The sequence below is a fragment of the Perissodus microlepis genome, chromosome 5 (genome assembly GCF_051167445.1).
Source record: "Perissodus microlepis isolate ML-2025 ecotype Zambia chromosome 5, ASM5116744v1, whole genome shotgun sequence".
Classification (NCBI taxonomy): domain Eukaryota; kingdom Metazoa; phylum Chordata; class Actinopteri; order Cichliformes; family Cichlidae; genus Perissodus; species Perissodus microlepis.
In genome coordinates, this window is record NC_140465.1 from 2,751,152 (window position 1) to 2,769,045 (window position 17,894).

Genomic DNA, 17,894 nt, shown 5'->3' on the forward strand with positions numbered 1-17,894 from the left:
CAAATTTGGTAGAATTGTGGTAAAGCTCAGTTGTTTACTGTAAAGGGTTGTGTACATCTTCATTTTCTTGTAGACAGGTGCACAAGAGGAATTATCCCTAGGCAGAAAGTAAAGGTGATGTTTTACCCGTTGCAGAAGTAAGGATGGAAACAGTGCATGTTCTTTCATGTAAAAGAGTCAAGCCTGTAGGAGTCCACTCTCTCTTTCTCTCTCTCAGCTACTTATATTCTGAATTTTTATTCCCATCAGTCACAATAGAGATGAGACTGGACAGCGAGTCACATATTTGGGTATGTAGTAATGAACATACTGGGGATGGGGGAAGGTTGTTCTCTGCTCCACGCCTACCCACACCTCCCCCAGTCATGCACTGCCTACCAGCCAGTCTCCCAATCAGTCCTCCATCCCCCATCATAGGCAGCCACCGAGTTCCTCTTTCCTCTCTAAGGACAAGTGGCTTTCAGAGCAGAGCCTGGAACTGTGTGTGTGTGTGTGTGTGTGTGTGTGTGTGTGTGTGTGCGTGTGTGTGTGTGTGTGTGTGAAAGACACAGAGAGAGTAAAACTTGGAGATGAATGGCTCAGTGTTTTTCACACGGATGTGAATGCAATGTGTTGCTCTTGACCGACAGGCGTGCTCATTCACACTCTGCTTTCCCACTTTTCCATCTCATTTCTCTGTCATCCTGTTATGAATACAGGCTTGTGCTCGGAAACCTTCACACAGTCTACACAAATATCTACACAGACCAAGGTGTTATCTTAAAAGGTAACAGCAGTCCAACAATAACACACCGTTTTATGGTGTATTTAAACGAAACACTTCGTGGTCTGCAGGAGTATATTAGGACACGTTCCAACTTGTCTCAGCCCTTTTCTTTTACTTCATTTCTCTGTTGCTGAGGCACTGGCAGAATCCATCCCACTTTAGTCAAACAGTTTTCAGGACTTCTTCCTTTTACCAAAGTGTTCTGTGAGTTGAATTTAAGGAAACAGTTGAATGAATTGGTGAGAAAGATAATAAATCATTAGTTTCACTGATTAGTTTCAGTGTGAAAATAGTGTAAATCTCATCCTATAGCCTTAATAACACAAGATCTCAACTAATCAGAACGCCTACTTTGGAGCAATGTGTCCACAGCATTTTCTTCCACCATCATCAGGGAGTACTCAGATCCTTTACTTAATACCAGAAATATAGGAATACTGCTTTACACACAAAAGCCAAGGCATTACCAGACCCATAACTACCAGCCAATAGACATCATATCATAGTGGAATTAAAAGCAGCACTACATGAAATGAAATAAAAGAAAGAATACTGAAATATGAAACAGAATAAAAGTTTAAGTCTGAATGAAATTCAATACAGAAACTAGAAGAATAAAAACAATAACGCATGCATAAAAACTAAAAAGTGAAATTAAAAGCTGTCCAAGAGTTACTTTTTAAAAAAGCACAACACAAAGAAGACCTTGTGGTAGAAAACATGTCGTTGGCTGTATGGAGAATAGAGCATCACAGCCTGAAGAGCTTAATCACCCCACAAAAGTCATTTATAGCCTTCACTAGTGCCATTTCTGACTGAAGTTTAGCCGGTTCAAGTAAAAGCTTTTTAACTAGGAGCAGCCAGCTTTAAAACATGGAGTACATGTCCTGCTAGTAGAGATAAATTAATCATATTTAAAATTGAACAATGAATTAATGACGAGTCTATCCATGGTCAGTTTAGTTAGAATGGAGTCTGATAGACATGTTGAAAGTTTGGAGGAAGGACTCGTGAAAGTTAGTTTGGAAAGGCTGTCTGTAGTCACTGAAGTTGCTCTGTTGAATGGTACAGTATGGTGGAAGCATTTAGCCCATATAGCTCTGAGGCTATGACAATTACTGGCATGTCAAGCCTTCTCACAGCACAAACTCCAAATCCCAACCTTCCACCAACATTCTACAATACGGCATTTAATTAAATAAATATATACATACATTTGACCATTTTCATACAATTAAATATTTTAGATGAAATATTCTACACTTTACCCTTACACCTTAACATTTGCCCAAACACCCTGGAGAGGACACAGAAAAGACATGTGACACATTTGCCTAAGTTCTCCTAAATGGTAAACCTTATTTGCTCCCAGTGACAATTCTTTCCTTCTCACAGACAACCACTACATTTCTTGATGAGGAGCAGCTGTGCAGGACCTGGAACAAAGGCTACCTGCAAATTGTTAAAATACTCAATAAATATTCAATAAATAATTAAACCTCTTGTGTGCAAATGTTATTGATGTGCAAATCTATGCTTAAACCTCTGGGCTCTATCCTGGCCATTTGTGGCCACTTCACTTTTCTTTTTTCAACCATTTTCGTTCTGTTAATGCAAATGGAATGAAACTTCCCAAAGGTGTGTATTTCTTTCAGATTTTTTAATTTTCAACATCAGCTCCTTAATAATATCAATAATATTCACTATACACCATATACACTATATCATGCAATTTAGGTAAAATTGCTTTCATTCTAAACTCAACACATGAAAATTGTAGTTTTTAATGTTTTTTACCAAATTACATCATTTACCCATTTTTGGCCAAACGAGCAATTTCATGTAACATTCCTAGTTTCTAGTAGTGGCCTTTGATGGCTTACCACACTCCAATAGACCAAAATAATGAAACAATTTTGACATAGGTTTGATCTTAAGGATCTAATAGGTTGTGTTTGTGCATGACATTGCAGCACAAACATGTATTTGCAAGATAGACTGGAATAAATAATGACGCATCAAACATTATATAGGCTGCAGTGAATTTCTGTGGATGCAGGTTATTGAGCTTTGAGGTTCCCAGTCAAACTTAGCTTTGAAGCACATGTTAAAAGCACTTTTACTCTTGTATTTTTCATAAAAAGATACCATACCCAAAATATTAACTCTAAAAAAACAAAAAAAAAAACCCCCCAAAAAAAACAAAAAACCCCCCAATCACAGGACATTTTGCAGAGTTCAAACCTGCAGCTGCAGCGCAAACAACAACAAACACTGTTTGTAAACGTGTCCTGGAGTTTATGCAGGTGCAGACAGAGCTACTGCTGTAAGTAAGCCTAACAGCTTCCAGATCATTTATTCTGGCTATATGGCAAGAAGGTCATCACTGCTTCAAGCACTGTCTATATGATCTGGTCAGAGAGCAAGGACAGCAAGCAGTCCTCTGCCCTTGAAGAAAAGTCATCTGCCCAAGATGAAGAAACTTCCTCTCCAGAAGATGAGGGGACAATCTCCAAAGAAGCTGACTGCATCACCACTGATGAAGAGTACTAGCCAGTGCCTGAATCTTCTTCTTTAGGGGAAGATTGGGGTTGGGGGGCATGGAGGTGGAGGCCGAGCAGCTGATGGAAAAGAACATAGGAGCATTTTCTGAGACCGAGGAGCCGGTGACTGAGTGGATCCCTCACGAAAGGAAAACCATGTGGGTCCCACCACTGAAGAGAGACTGCTCTACAATCCAGTACCCACTGGTATCAAACCAGGGCTCACCCTGTATGCAGTTCCCTGCATTAGCAGCCTGAGATCTACTTTTGACTTTTTTTATAACAAAGGAGATCTTTTAGCTGCTGTGCACCCTTACAAACCTGCACGGGAGGCAAAGGTGTGAAGATTGGAGGATTATAGATGAAGTGGAGATGTGAGCCTAAACCAGAATAAAGCAATACATAGCATGTTGGATGACAACACTGGAAGTTCTCAGGAAGTAAAAAAGGGAACAGGGTTCAGACTCCAACTGACAGAGGAGCTCCGAGGACAACGTCTTTCCTTTGGTCACCTTGGCAGAGGAACTCCTCAGATGAAAACTGGCACAGTGGAAACAACCCAGAGCTTCCTCCCCAGCTCCTCCAGTTGCAACAGAGGAAGATTTTGTTGTCTGTCTTTGGCTTCACCAAAACTACCACGGCGATATCCCACATGCCAAAGCAACGGAGGAATGTGCTTCTTTTGACAGCAACACACAAGGAACCAGCAGTCAGTGATGGGGAATAAAGGATGCGTGGAAGCAAGAACCAATCCTGGACTACAATAGGCACAAATATTGCTTGGATAACTTAGAGGATGTTGGCACCTCGAGTTGTAGAAGGAAAACTAACTGATGGCTGATGGCTCTTTTCTCCAAACTCCTGGATGTCTTGGGATACGATGCCTTTGTCCCACCGGAAACAACTTCAATGAAGGGGGGGGGAGTCCTCTACAACCTACAAATGAAGAGTGATCCTGGGAGAGCTGGGGCACATGCTAGTGACCTCAACAACTGCAAGACACCCTTGTCCCTGATTCTCAGCCACTTCTGCCATTGATCTCAAGATACAGTAGTCTGAACCAGAGCGTGACCCACACCCCACCAACGAAATGAGAAGAAGGTGCAAAAGGCGCACCTCCAGGATTGGAACAGCAGCCCCTTGTACCAGGTGTAGAAAGTGTGCCTACAAAACCCACTCTACTGTGGTCAGTACATCTTGCTGCTAATGAGGATGCACACAGAAGCTCACACTGGAATATAAATTTTGATCATTTTATTGGTCATTTCAGTGGTTATTTGGTCATTAAATTGCCTTTCTGGCCAATAACACACCATTTCTGATTTTCTTTTTGGCCATTTATCCCCTCCCCAAAGAAAATATAAAAAAATAAATAAAGTAAAAATAAATCATTGTTACTGTTACTGTTACTGACCTGCAATGATGATAAAAAAATATTAGGTTTCATCATTCATATGCTAAAAAATTTGAACTTTATTACTATTTTCCCCCAAAAGCGTAGTAATAATACATGATCTGACTGGTATTCAAAGGGTATAATATCTGAATTTGAATTATATTTTGGTTTTCATGACTAGGACCGGTGCTAATCTAAAAAAATCAAGTCCAAAAAAGTGGAAATTATTCTTAATATATATTAATTTTATAGCATTTTGTAAACGTAAACAGGGGGTGGCCATTTTTGGCCACGAACAAGCTGAGAGGGAGTTTTTATGTTTTTCTGTCACTGCACAAAAAAACAAAGATGCATAAAAGTCATACATACTGTTAATTATTGCTATACATCTAACCTCCACCATGGTTAGAAAATAAATCAGATGGCATGTTTTATTTGGAAAAAAATTGGGGTTTTACGATTTTTTCCATTTATGAGTTCCTAGGATTATTTGATTTAACTGGTATTTAAAGGGTTAAAATTCTGAATTTGAATGAAATTTAGATTTTCGTGAACAGCACTGATGCTAATCTAAAAAATCAAGTCAAAAAAAGTGGAAATTTTTGTTAATATATATGAATTTTATAACATTTTGTAAACGTAAACAAGGGGTGGCCATTTTTGGCCACGAAAAAGCTGAGAGGGAGTTTTTATGTTTTTGCTCTCCCTGCACAAAAATAACAATGCATTATAATCAATGTTGATGTGAATCAATTACATGCCCCAGAATAATACAAGAAATTTCAGTAGCAATGCAATTATATAAAATTGCGAGATGTGATGTTGTCTTTCAGCTAGTGCAGTGAACAAACAAACTGGTGTTTAAAGGGTTAAAAATTTGAAAAGTAATAACTATTTTATATTTATGAAAAGAACTGAAGTTAGTTAAAAGCTTTATGCAGAAAAAATGGCAAAAAAAACCCCAAAAAACATAAAAGTAATAAAAATTACAGACCTAATCTGTTGGTGGACACTTTTGGCCACAAACAAGCTGAAAGGGTAGTGATTTTGAACAAACCCAGAGGGTTAAAGTGTGATGTTACATAAAGTGCTCCTAAAGTGCTGTACAAGTTATAATACAAGTAAGGGAGTACTCTTCCTTACAAGGATAAAGAAGGCTTTTTAAAACGGGGGAACAAACCTGAGAATGGCTTGGACCCAAGGGCACTGGATGTCTCTGGGCCACTCACCTGAAGGAGAGGTGCTTGATCAGTCATTGGTTGTGTTGTACATGCAAGCAGCCAGAGAAGGGTGATAAATTACAATAATGTTTAATATTTTTAATGTGCATGATATAAAGCTAAGAAGCTAAGACTATGAAGTGGCATGAAAAGAAAACAGGAACCCAACCCTATATTAATAAAATATGGCTTCTATCTTCTCGAGAGATATTCTTGTGTAGACTATATGTAAATATACTTTCTTTGATGTTTCAGTGAGGTTTTGAGGATCTTTGCATAATCAAAAAGAAATAATTCAGTTATCTGAAATAGCAATGTCTAAAAAATATGATCTTATTTTTTTGCACTAATTTCATCTGTGCTGTAGTGTGTGCATCTCGTACAACTCTTTTGTGACACAAAAAGAGCTCCATGCTCTGGATGCAAATGTCCCTGATAAATATACATGATTATTATAATATGAGTGTACATAGTGAGAGCAGAACAGACTCTACTGTCTTGTATTAGAGCTCGGGGGGATTTAACAAGTGCCGTGGTGGGTGGGGCTGAGTGTGATCTTTGAAGTTTATCTGGCTTCAACCCTCATTACAGGAGAATTAAAAAGGGTAAGATAAAAGGCTTCTTTTCACAAGAGAAGACAAAGATTCAGAGAGAGACTCTCCTTGAGGATAAAAAGTGTGTGGAGCGGGTTTTGTGATCTCTGTGTGGTCTCTGTTGAGCCGCAGTGTGACATGGCATCTCTAAACTGAACAGTGGATAAGAACTGCACCCTGAATAACACCACAGTCATCCCACACAACAAACAGTTCCAGTCACGCTGACTTAATGTGTTGTGAATGTTTGTTTCATGGTTCACTATAGTAAACGACTGCTGCTTGTTTGGTTTTTTCAAACCAGCCAGCAAAAGATTATCTATTAATATTTCTGTATGTTGACTTTATGAATTCTCAGCAACATACATTTGCAATATTGAAAGAATTATTCTGATGATTGTGTTTTTATCACATATTTGGCCCTTTGAGTCTCTCTGAATATATTTGATCTCAGATAGATTCCTGGGGCTGGAAAAATGGACGTCAGTTTTTCTTAAAGCAGGACTATTTGATGTAATAAAGTCTATGGGTCACACTGGCAGATGTATTCCATGCATGTTTCCTGTTGGCCAGAAGGGGTCTGCCATGCATCAGCCGGCTCTCTAGCAAGTGATGCTGCATTCAGGAACTGGTGGAAGTACAGACTTTACACTATTGTTATTGCGTTCAGTAAACTTTCCATCCTAACAGTCACTGGTTTTTGTACTACAATTATGAAAATGGAGTGAAAGTTATCTATTTAAATTCGCAGGTTGTGGTCTGGTGAACAACAAAAGACAAAACCACTCAAAATCTTTTAAGAAGCACATCTCACCAGTGTTGGTCAAGTTACTTGAAAATAGTAATTAGTTACTAATTACTCATTACTTCTCCAAGAAAGTAACGACTTTACTGATGACTTATTTTCAAAAGTAATTAGTTACTTTATTACATAGTTACTTTTTAAAAACATGATACACAATCTGAATGCGTAATAAAGCAACAGACCTTTCAGCCCAGTTCTATTTTGTCTGCAGCGGTCATGTCAGTGGGGGGATCCCGGGGTTTCTCTGTGAATTTCACATTCTCACTGTGCAGCTAAAGCTGGTCACTGCTATTTAACACAGATTACCTTACGTTCGCACGTGGTTATGTAAAATACGAGGAGCACTTGAAGGGAGCGTCATGTATCCTCCCTTCGCCAGCCCCCTTTTCTCGCCTGTGGAGAGCTGGGCGCTGAGCGAAGTACCGGAGTGTTCTCACTGTTGCTTACAGGGCGCATGTGGAGGCAGAGAGCTGCTGAATGAAACCAAGCAGAGAACCAGGAGAAACTTTTTTTTTTTTGCTACATGGAGTAACCGCGCTGTTTTTCATCAGTAAATTAGGTGTGTAAAGTTGTGAAAGTTGGACGCCTGACAGGAAATTTCCAAGCATGGACTGAGCGGCAGGAATATCGAGGAGGAACGCTTTCTTGCCCGCTAATTTGTCTGCACAAGCACCGGCTGCGGAAAAATTGGATACTTTACTAAAACTTCGCTGTAAGGAGGAGTAAACCAGAGCTGAGTGACCGAAGAGTTGTACTCAGAGCAAGGTGAGTGTGGGTGAGGGCTGTGCTGTGAGCCTCTGAAAATCTGTCCCATTGAAATCAAACTCCATGGGATTTTTTTTCCACTTGTTTTCCTCTAAGTGTTCAAACTTCTGCCTTGTGATCAGTAATGTCGGGGAAATGGGTGAAAACCTTTATTTACCAATATTTATGTGGATTTTACACAAATCCACACACACGTGCTCCTTATTGGTTATTTACAGACTTTTAGCTGTTAGTGGTGGAGCAGTTTGAGCAGGTTGATGAGAGTTGGGTTAGCTAGCGTTGAAGTGAACTCACTCCGTACACGTCCTCTAGGAACCGCTGCTCCACTCCTTGCTTTTTATGGGACATTATGGGTCTTTTTTTATTTTATTACTTGAGTGCAAATATAATTTTTTTTTAAAAGTCACCCCCTTTTATTTTTTTTATCTGTTGAGTGTTCGCTCTGTTGATAAAAAAAACAGAATTTCTTTTTCATTGACGAAACAAATGTAGTTTTTCAAAATAAAATGTCAGAGTCAGTTTTGAGCCCAAACTAGCATAAAAATATTTAATCCCATCATAAGAAAACAGTTTATGTTCTCAACGCGAAAGTGTTGCCTGGAGAGGCTCAGAAAACCAGAAGAGAGAGATCTTGTCCTCATCTATTAATGATATTCTTTAATGGCAAAGGTCAGATCTGGGTCTGTGTTAGTTTGTAGCTGCTTGTCTAAAATGTCATTATGATATTAATATACACTCTGGTACAGGTGTCACGGGGGCTTTCCAAAAGAGGGACTGTGAGTGTGTGACCTTTGTCACATGGATCATGCTCGGCTTTTCTTGTGTAGAGTCTTTTATTGCCTCATCACAGAGCTGAAGGTTTGTTATGATCCTTCTAATTATAATGGCAATAATTGCTCATGTATTTCAGTGTTGCCAAGGCTGGGAAAACTATCATGAGCTGCTTGTTGCTGTTAGCATCTTGAAATAAAAAGTGACTGGCAGTCTTTCTTCAGGTTTTCAAGCAGCTAAATTGTGAAAGCCAGAGGCTGCAGCGATGCAGGGCGGTACAGCAAAACAACGACCAAACATGGACTTTAGTTCAGACTCTGGTGTAGTCCAGCTGACTGAGTCAATAAAGTTTTGTTTTTCTCTTTTTTTTTTTCATCTGATAAAACTCGTCACTTCTTGCAGTCTTTGTATAGTTCTTTCATCATGTGTTGGTATTAGAACAGCTAAAGTAGGGTCTGGCTGACTTAAGTGGGGCACGTATTTTCATTGTCCCTGAGTGAAATGCTGTTGACCAGCAAAACCAGTAGCTGACATGTTTTCTTGCTTGTACATGGATATAGTCAGTCAGCAGGAAACGGAGCTTTCTGGTCTTGTGAAATGAGCTTGTAAATGTCCTCATTATGGGGTCCTTATGGGGTATAAATGCTTGACCTCCAGCGGCCAAAAATGGAAGAAAATTGGAGTTTTAAAAAGGTGCAAGATAAATGAACAGCTATTTATTGTTGCAGTAATTTTAGTTTAGAATATGCGCAGGAGAAAACGTTTCATGAAAATATCAGTGCTTGGTTGCCATTTTCTTCAGATGTTTCATTCTAGCAATATAGTAGCAAGTGTGCTCTTACTTTTCTGTACCTACAGCTTTTTAACTTGATTTCTCGGTATAACTGAACAGGTCTCATGCATAACAGGACTGACTTAAGTAATAATTGGTAAGCACCTTAAAAGATGTCAGCATTCAACAGCCAGGATTTGTAGCACCAGAGGTTGTTAAGTGCCTCTCTAATAAACAACACTCACCTCACAAACTCTCTCACAGGCAAGGTGCCAGAGGTCAAAAGGTGATGGGGGCTGGGTGTTGAATGCTCTCGTTTTGTGTCTGGCAAATGGAGGAGCATGTGGTGTCAAAACCAATATCCTCACAGCAAACCATTGTCAGGTGGTGTCATGAGCTGAAGTAAAGGCAAACACTGCCTTACGAGATAAAGGAACAGCTTTGTATCGGTTAGTGTCTGCTGTCATTCTTGTAATGAACAGGTGGGGAGAATTCAAGGCCGGATGAAGGCTTGATGAACTGTGGATGGCTGTTCACAGCAGCAGCTCATCAGTTTAGGCGTTGATGAAGCATCTGTGAATACTGTACGGAAAGTGTGACGTTTTCTCTAAAAGGTACCAAGTGGTTATTGTTGGGGTATGCCTGAAATCAACAAATGTTTTATAGGTTAAAGGAAGGCAGGGGGAAGGTGTAATTTTAGTTTAAAGATGGGATAAAGGGAGACATTTTCAGATTGTTTTCTCTCTGAAGTCTTACATTTGGTTGTGAAAAATGTAGAAAAAGAGGAGGAAGTTTATACTCGGCCTCCTTTGTCACCTCTGTATTGCCAGCCTTGTCACAGCTTGAAGGTTAAGCCTAGATTATACTCTGCTGGAAACCTGTTGGCCGAGTCGTCCTTCCTGTTACACCTTTTTGACATCCGCTTGAAGTCTGACGCCTGGTCAGCATAGTAGATGCATTGTAATGTAAATTGTCTGCGGACAAGTCTGCACTGTTTGAAAAAATAATAAATAAAGGAAACATCACCACGCTCACGGACATCATTGCAGGTTGCATTGACCCAACCTATAGTTAATTTTCTTGGGAAGTGCATGTCAGGTTGAGTGGAGGGTTAAGAGGGGTTTCCAGCTACGGTCTAAGGGACAACGTAGATTTCCCACTGAAGTCAACTGTAAGCACAAAAGTAGTCTAGCCAGTTTTTTCCCTGGACATTTTAAGTGAAAACTAACTGCTTAACACTTTAACAGTGGCTAAAGTAACCTTGTAAAATATTTCTGACTGGGATTGTAGGTGAAGCTTTTAATAATCTGCTTAAAGTTTTGGTTTTCCACTTATGTATCAGTAATTTCCATCTACCGTTTGCTCTTCCTGTCGTGTGGAGTGGAACTAGCGATTATTCCAGTGATGCTCATTTGAGTCATTCATTTTGGTCACACATCACCACCTGCTAGTATCTTCTCCTTTGTAACCTGGTTGTATTTGATGGCATATTTTTGCCTGAAGTGGTGAAACATATTTATGGCTTCCACCTTCAGCGGGAACAGTTTTCTCACATAGTTTGCAGACTACAGTGCTTTGTTGGAGGCTCTCTTTTAGGTACTGAATTGTCATTAGAGGCTGACACAGGGCTCTCAGGCATGTAGGTATGATATGGCACAGCTCTAGTTTTTATTGCAGATGACAGGAAAGGACAACTCTCAGCCAGTCTGGTCACCTCAATAGCGATCAGAGTAGAAATTATTTGTAATGGCAGCAAGATATGAACACTCTTCTTGTCTGGCGGGGGTCGGGGGCTCCTCCATTCCAGTGGCCAGATTAAATACTCAATTTAATTATGTCACTGAGCATTAAGTCAATAACCTTATCAGAGTGGTCCGGCTGTTTAATGGAGCTTTGTGGGCCAACAGATGCACCAAGATTAAGGACTATATGCTGGTGTTGCAAACCCTGAGAGGAGGGATAAAAGACAGACATGGAATCTGATACATGAGCCCCTACTGCGCGGTACCATACGTTTCACCACAGACTGATGCAAATGAATTGAAGAGATCCCGTAGTGTTACAGCTAGGGTTATTTATATAAGGTTGAATCAGAAGTTGATAATAAAAATTACTATTACATTAGATACTCATTTGCAACAGTATTGATACCAAGAATGCCGTCTTTGCCTCCTCCAGCTGTCACACAACGTTACCCAGCAGACACCAACACTGTCTGCTGGGTAGCTGGTCAAAAATGCCGGGATACTAATTTATTATTATCAGGTATTCTAACAACTTCCTAAAAAGCCTCCATTTGATCAAAAATGCTGGAGCAAGAGTACCAACAGGGACTAGAAAGAGAGAGCAGATTTCTCCCATATTAGTTTCTCTTCATTGACTCCCTGTTAAATCCAGAATCTAGTTTAAAATACCTCTCCTCACTTACAAGGTCTTGAAAAATCAGACCCCATCTCATCTCAAAGACCTCATGGGGCCATATCACCACCAATAGAGCTATTTGCTCTCGAACCGCTGGCTTACTTTTGATTCCTTGGATGTTTAAAGGTAGAGTGGGAGGCAGAGCGTTCAGTTTCCAGAACCTGAGAGCTGGTCCTCCTGTGAAACCAGCTGTTTGGATTTGGGAGACAGACGGTCTCTGTGCTTAAGATTAGGCTTAAAACTTTCCTTTTTGATAAAGCTTACAGGCTGATGAGTCTGGTGACCTTTAGTTATGCTGTAATAGGCCCAATCTGCTGGGGGCTGCCCATAAAGCCTCCTATGTATTTATGCAACACTACACATTTGATCATTATTTATTATTACTGTGTGTCTCTCTTCCACAGTGTCTACCTCCCCTCACCCCAATGATGTTTTATGCTTGCTCTGTTGCGCCGTGATTTTGACATCGCATTCTGTGGCACATGGCACAATATTTCTGACGCTTGGGCTAGGCATGTACTTCTCGATTTTTGTAACCTAGTTTAACCTACCAGCATTTTAACGATGGTTATGGCGGACATTAATTCGAAGCCCCAAACTGGACAGTTTGTGCTCTACTGTACACATTATCTGGCTCTGAAAAGCCTTTTTTGGTGACTGAGGAGCGCCTCTGGATTTAATTAGACAGGCGAGTTTGTTCATTATTCAGATATGTAAATGGAGACCCAGATACACGCAGTGCTATGGAATGTAAAATAGATTTGATAGTTGAAAGCCCTTTGAAGCAGCAAGTGAAGTGCTCTGTAGTTACGTGGATTATTAACTTATTACAATGGGCTGTGTGCTTCCACCCCTTGCTCTTTGGCGTGTGCGTGTATGTGCTTACAGTTGCTCCCTCTTGAATGAGGCTAGTGTGTTTGCACAAGGTCAGTCTCAAAGCAGGAGTACACGTGACACGGTGGTTTGCCCAAACACAGTCTACCTCCTGAGTTGCAGTGAAGTAACTGAAAACTACAACCGAACTCTTGTGCTGACTGACATCACAGGCGTATGTGGCGTACGAGGGGATTTATGTCAAACATTGTGCTAAAAATGAAAAGGTCTCATGTTGGTTTGATATAGTAGTTTAGTGTTGGCTCTTTGAGGTGGCTGTTGTTGTGATATGGTGCTATGCAAATAAAACTCAATTGGTTAAAGAATATTGAAATTAATCAAGTGAAGTTTACTGTTTAAGCGAGATAGCAGCCTGTCATAACTGTAACTTGGTTGATTTAAAATGTGCATATTCACTGTCAGATCTGGATCAGCTTTTACAAGAATTTTGCAGCTGCATTACACATTTAGTTCCCAATTGCAATGCAGAATATTCTTTTATTACTAATTCTGAATGAAAGCTGCTTCTTTGTGACAAATACAGAAGTAAAAATTGGTCTGCATTTACTTCATGTTCATGTATGTACACTGTGTGGCACCATTTATGATTTTGCTGCCAAACGTGTGACCCGATGGTGACGGCTACAGGCAGTATGGCATAAACAAAACCTGGTTTGTGTCTCTGTCTGCCTCAGGCTCTATTCACACCATATTCTCACTACAGTTTTCTTTACTAATCTGATAAAACAACGTTGTAATAATGGAGCTAACCCATAAACACAGCACTGTCTGTCTGAATTGTGGGAAAAGTGATGCCGTACTTTAATTCATGCCATAACTCTGCAGTTTCGTCCATCTCTTCCTCTCCATTCATTGCTCCTAACTCAGCACTCAACACTTTCTGCAGCTCTCATTTTTTTCAGTGTCCTGTCATTCTGCGCTGAAGCAGCCGTTTGTAGAAGGCCCTGAAAGAACGAGGCCCTGCTGTGCGATAGGTTGACATGGATGAGAAGAGCTTTGTCAGTGTACTCACAAAGAGAAGATATGACCTCTGCCTTTACCTGAACCACGCAATCTCACACTTGGCCTTTGTTCTTGTACCTTCGTGAGGTCCAAAGTATGGAAGAATTTTTTTTTTAGGCCTAACCTAACCTGGGCTTTAATCCTCCAATCTAAGTCTGGTTGTAATAGACCCTAATTATAAACCCACATCAATCTAGACACAAGATAAGAGGCTTTTTTAGGAAACTGCAAAAACTACACACAGTTTCCTTGTCTGGAAACTGTGTGTAGTGCTGGGTGTTGTTTAAAGTCATATTGGTATGTGAGCCAAAATGGACCTGAGGCAAAGTAAACATGCCAGAATGAAAGATGCTCACATTTCTTTTGTGCTGTCTTTACACAACTGGAGATGGAGATGCATGATATCCAATGTATTCAAGATTTATTTATATTCATTACCCAGTCACTGTTGTTTTGTAACATGACATAAGCCACTGGTTTTGGATTCAGTTGAAGTCTCACTGTTAAGGTTTTGGCTGCCACCATGCCAGACGTTAACACATCACTATACCACAGTGAGCTTTGCTGGCAGAACTGACTAATAAAATTGTAGAAATTTAAAAAACAAACTATAAACTTAATACTGTTACACAAAGTACAATTGTGGTTATGAAATCACAAAACCAAAGAATATGGTGACAGAATAAGAGAACTTTACTGTGAAAATGACAGGATTGAAATATAGAGCAGCAGTACAACATTTAATTGGTCTTCAGGCATCAGTCATCATTAGATATGTGTAATCAGTATGTGAGGGTAAATAATTATGCCACAATGGGACATTAACATGCAGTGTGTTTAAAAACAATTTGGCTTTCACTGGAAACAGAACCTGAGATAATTGTTGCACGTTATGTTCCTGCAGTGAAAAAGATTTGGCAGCATGGTGTTAAATTCCAGGTATCCTGCAGCTGTAGGAGTATATGAACATGCCACATGCATACTCGTAATTTTTTATTTATTTATTTTTTTTCAATTCACTTTGGGCCGGACTTTGCATGCTTTGGCTGAAAACTGATCCAGAACTCAACTCAAAATGAAACGGAGGCTTTTTGTTTCTGGCTTTTTGTGGCTGAATTTACCTGGTCGTTCCTCTGCATGCTCCACAGAAATGCAAGAAAACTTTTTTTACTTTCCTTTTTTTGTCTCGCTTGCAGATAATTTCTGCTTTTTGGTCTCTGCAGCTTTAAAAATGGTGTTCTGCATTCCCCATGCTTTTCTTTCTCTTCAGAAAGAGAACGTGGCCATGCCTTCTTTTTGTTTCTTTTGTTGAAGAGGAGGCTGAAAAGACCGGCCAACCAGACAGGAGATTGTGAGGAAAGGGTGGGAGCTTAGAGAGACGTAGGCATACCTCGAGGAGTGGGGGGGGGGAGGGAGGAGAGCGAGAGCGAGGGGGGGGGGGGGGTGTCTCTTCCGTTCTCTTGTTTGTTAGCTGGAAAACAGCTGGTGTTTTGGCTGTAGACTCAGAGAAACGACAGGTGAGTGGGTGTGGTGGAAGAGGGAGTGTCCTCCATCTGGAAGATAACCTTGTGAGTCCAGGCTTTCATATCGAGAAAACTGCTTTTGAAAACAAACTTTTTGAGCATACGTGACTGTTTTCATGATGAAATGTGGTGATTTAGTAGCAGATTAAGGGGATAGCAATTAGAAATCTCCTAAGTTTTTCTGTATTGTTCCTTGCATTGCTTAGCTGCAGTCAGGTGGCCATTCATCCTGAATTGTGATTTGAAGGGAGAAGAATTTAATATAATCCACATGACATCAGTCAGCTTTGGTTTTTGGCTCCAGAGGCAACAATATGAGAAGCATCTGCTGTGATGACACTATCTGGGTTTCTTTTCTTACTGTCTGTGTGTGTGTGTGTGTGTGTGTGTGTGTGTGTGTGTGTGTGTCTTTTCATGACACACAGACAAGCATGAAAAGCAGCATTTTGAAATGCCGACAGTCAACTGTTGCCAAGTGGCAACCATGGAGGCTGCTGGAGAACAGTGAACGCTCAGTTTCCCTAGAAACACCCTTTTTCCCCTCCCCTAAATGGACCCCCCCCCCCCTTAAGTCCCATTATACCCCCTGGGGGGGGAGTCCTGGGAAAACGAGGTTGCTATGGTAGGCCAAAGCTGAATGTTGGACAGGCATGTTAAAAGTTCAGGCCCCTGGCAAGCTGCTGGTGGACTCAGGTACAAAACTGGAAAACCTGAACTTCTACCTTTTTAAATCTTCAAGGCTAACAAAGTAGGGTCTGTAACAAGCATTTAATTCATTATGAATTTCTTAAGAAATTCTGGTCTCAGAAGAGTAGTATTAATTTAAGTACTTGGGTACTTAATGTCGGTCAACTAAAGATTTTCCTAGTAATCCCAGGCTGTTTTCACTTATGACCTTAGGTTTTGGGAGTACCTAATTGGAATATTTTTATCAGTCATCTTTTCCCATTACTACTCTACATGTGGATGCACAAATAGATCTGTGGTGAATGGTGGTAATGATTGTATCCAGCAAGGATACTGTTAATGTCAGATTGAATGACCATGCTAAGTGGCTGACATTGGACTCTTTGTATGTTGCAAAGCTGTGGATAAACCTGATGAATGATAAGTGAATGTTTGCCTGCAGAAAGTACTTTTGACTTTCTTGCCCTCCTGCAATGATCCCACACCTGAGGAATGTGCTATAAAGCAAGATTAGCATGTTAGCACGCTATGTCAAGCTTAAAGTCAGACTTAAAAGTTGCTCTCTTTCTACCTGGCTATATTACCATGGAGACTTGGTCTAAATTTCGGTTTAAAATTGTCTAGAAGCGCCATGTATTTACAGATTTTTACTGACAGCATGTTTTAAGTGCGATACAGATTTTCTGTTAGGGATTTTATATGTGCACGTTATTAAGCCGTACCTTACTAAAACCACTGAACAAAGCGCAAACTGTCTACACATTGTCATAGAAATGATGACATTGTACATTAGTCATTTTAGTGACTAATGTACAAATGTTTCTATATTTGTTTGGTTTTACACTGCTGGAATTGCAGCCAGTAGAAAACAGGACACCATCAGGAGTATCTGTTCAATCAATAAAAAGTTTTGTTTGATCTTCCAAAAAGCTAAAGTTTCTCACCATGTGCAATAATAACCCCACAGTGAGAAATGTGCAATATCTGTAATATAATTAGATTCTCCTTGTGTGCCACCCTCTTGTAAAAGAGGTATAATTTATAATTCACAATTTATATTAGTATTGTATTGTCATGTTTTAGTTTTGTCTATTCTTCTAACATGCTTACTATGACTGAGAGCTCTGCAAATGTCTTGTATATATCTTGTATCAAGATAATAAATATCTTGAATTAAAATGTTTATTTTATTACTCTGTCTGTTAGATCACCAGATTAATAATTTCAATTCAATGATTTATCAGTTTCTTATCATGTTGCATTTTACTTGTATAGTTCACTTTTTTATTTTTAATCACCATTTTGTCATAATGTCTGTGACGGGACTGAGCCGCACTCCCACGGTTCACTTTGTGTGCAAGAAGAGTCATATTACCTGTGAAATGCCCCTTTTTGTGTGAGCACACACAGAGCCTGAAGCAGAAAGTTACCCGGTATTTCTAACAGTGGTCTTAGGTTTTGTTGAGCCAGCTAAGGCTTGTTTTAGGTTTGAGCAGATGTAGCGTGAACACAGCCTGCAGGCAGTTTGAAGGCAGTATCTGCAGTGTATTTGTTGTCAATATAGGCAGATTACAGATTATGTCTGCCAGTTTGTTGGCTACTCTTTATCATCAGCACAGAACATACAAAGAGCTAAAGTGAAACCAAGTATTGAAAACAAAAGTATCCATTGCAGCTACTATCAGTCTTTTTCATGCTGCATTATTATTTTAGATTTTTTTTCTTCTATTCTGGTC

The 17,894-nt window shown here is 39.9% G+C and overlaps 1 protein-coding gene across 2 annotated transcripts in view; it reads left to right on the forward strand.

The window, feature by feature from the left end:
- Positions 1-7,719: 7,719 nt before the first annotated feature.
- Positions 7,720-17,894, forward strand: part of plxnb1b (plexin b1b) — a 99,771-nt gene continuing 89,596 nt past the window's right edge. For both annotated transcript variants that reach the window (XM_084927386.1, XM_084927388.1), the window contains exon 1: positions 7,720-8,088. The gene's annotated coding sequence lies outside the window, so the exon portion shown is untranslated. The remainder of the gene's footprint in view (positions 8,089-17,894) is intronic.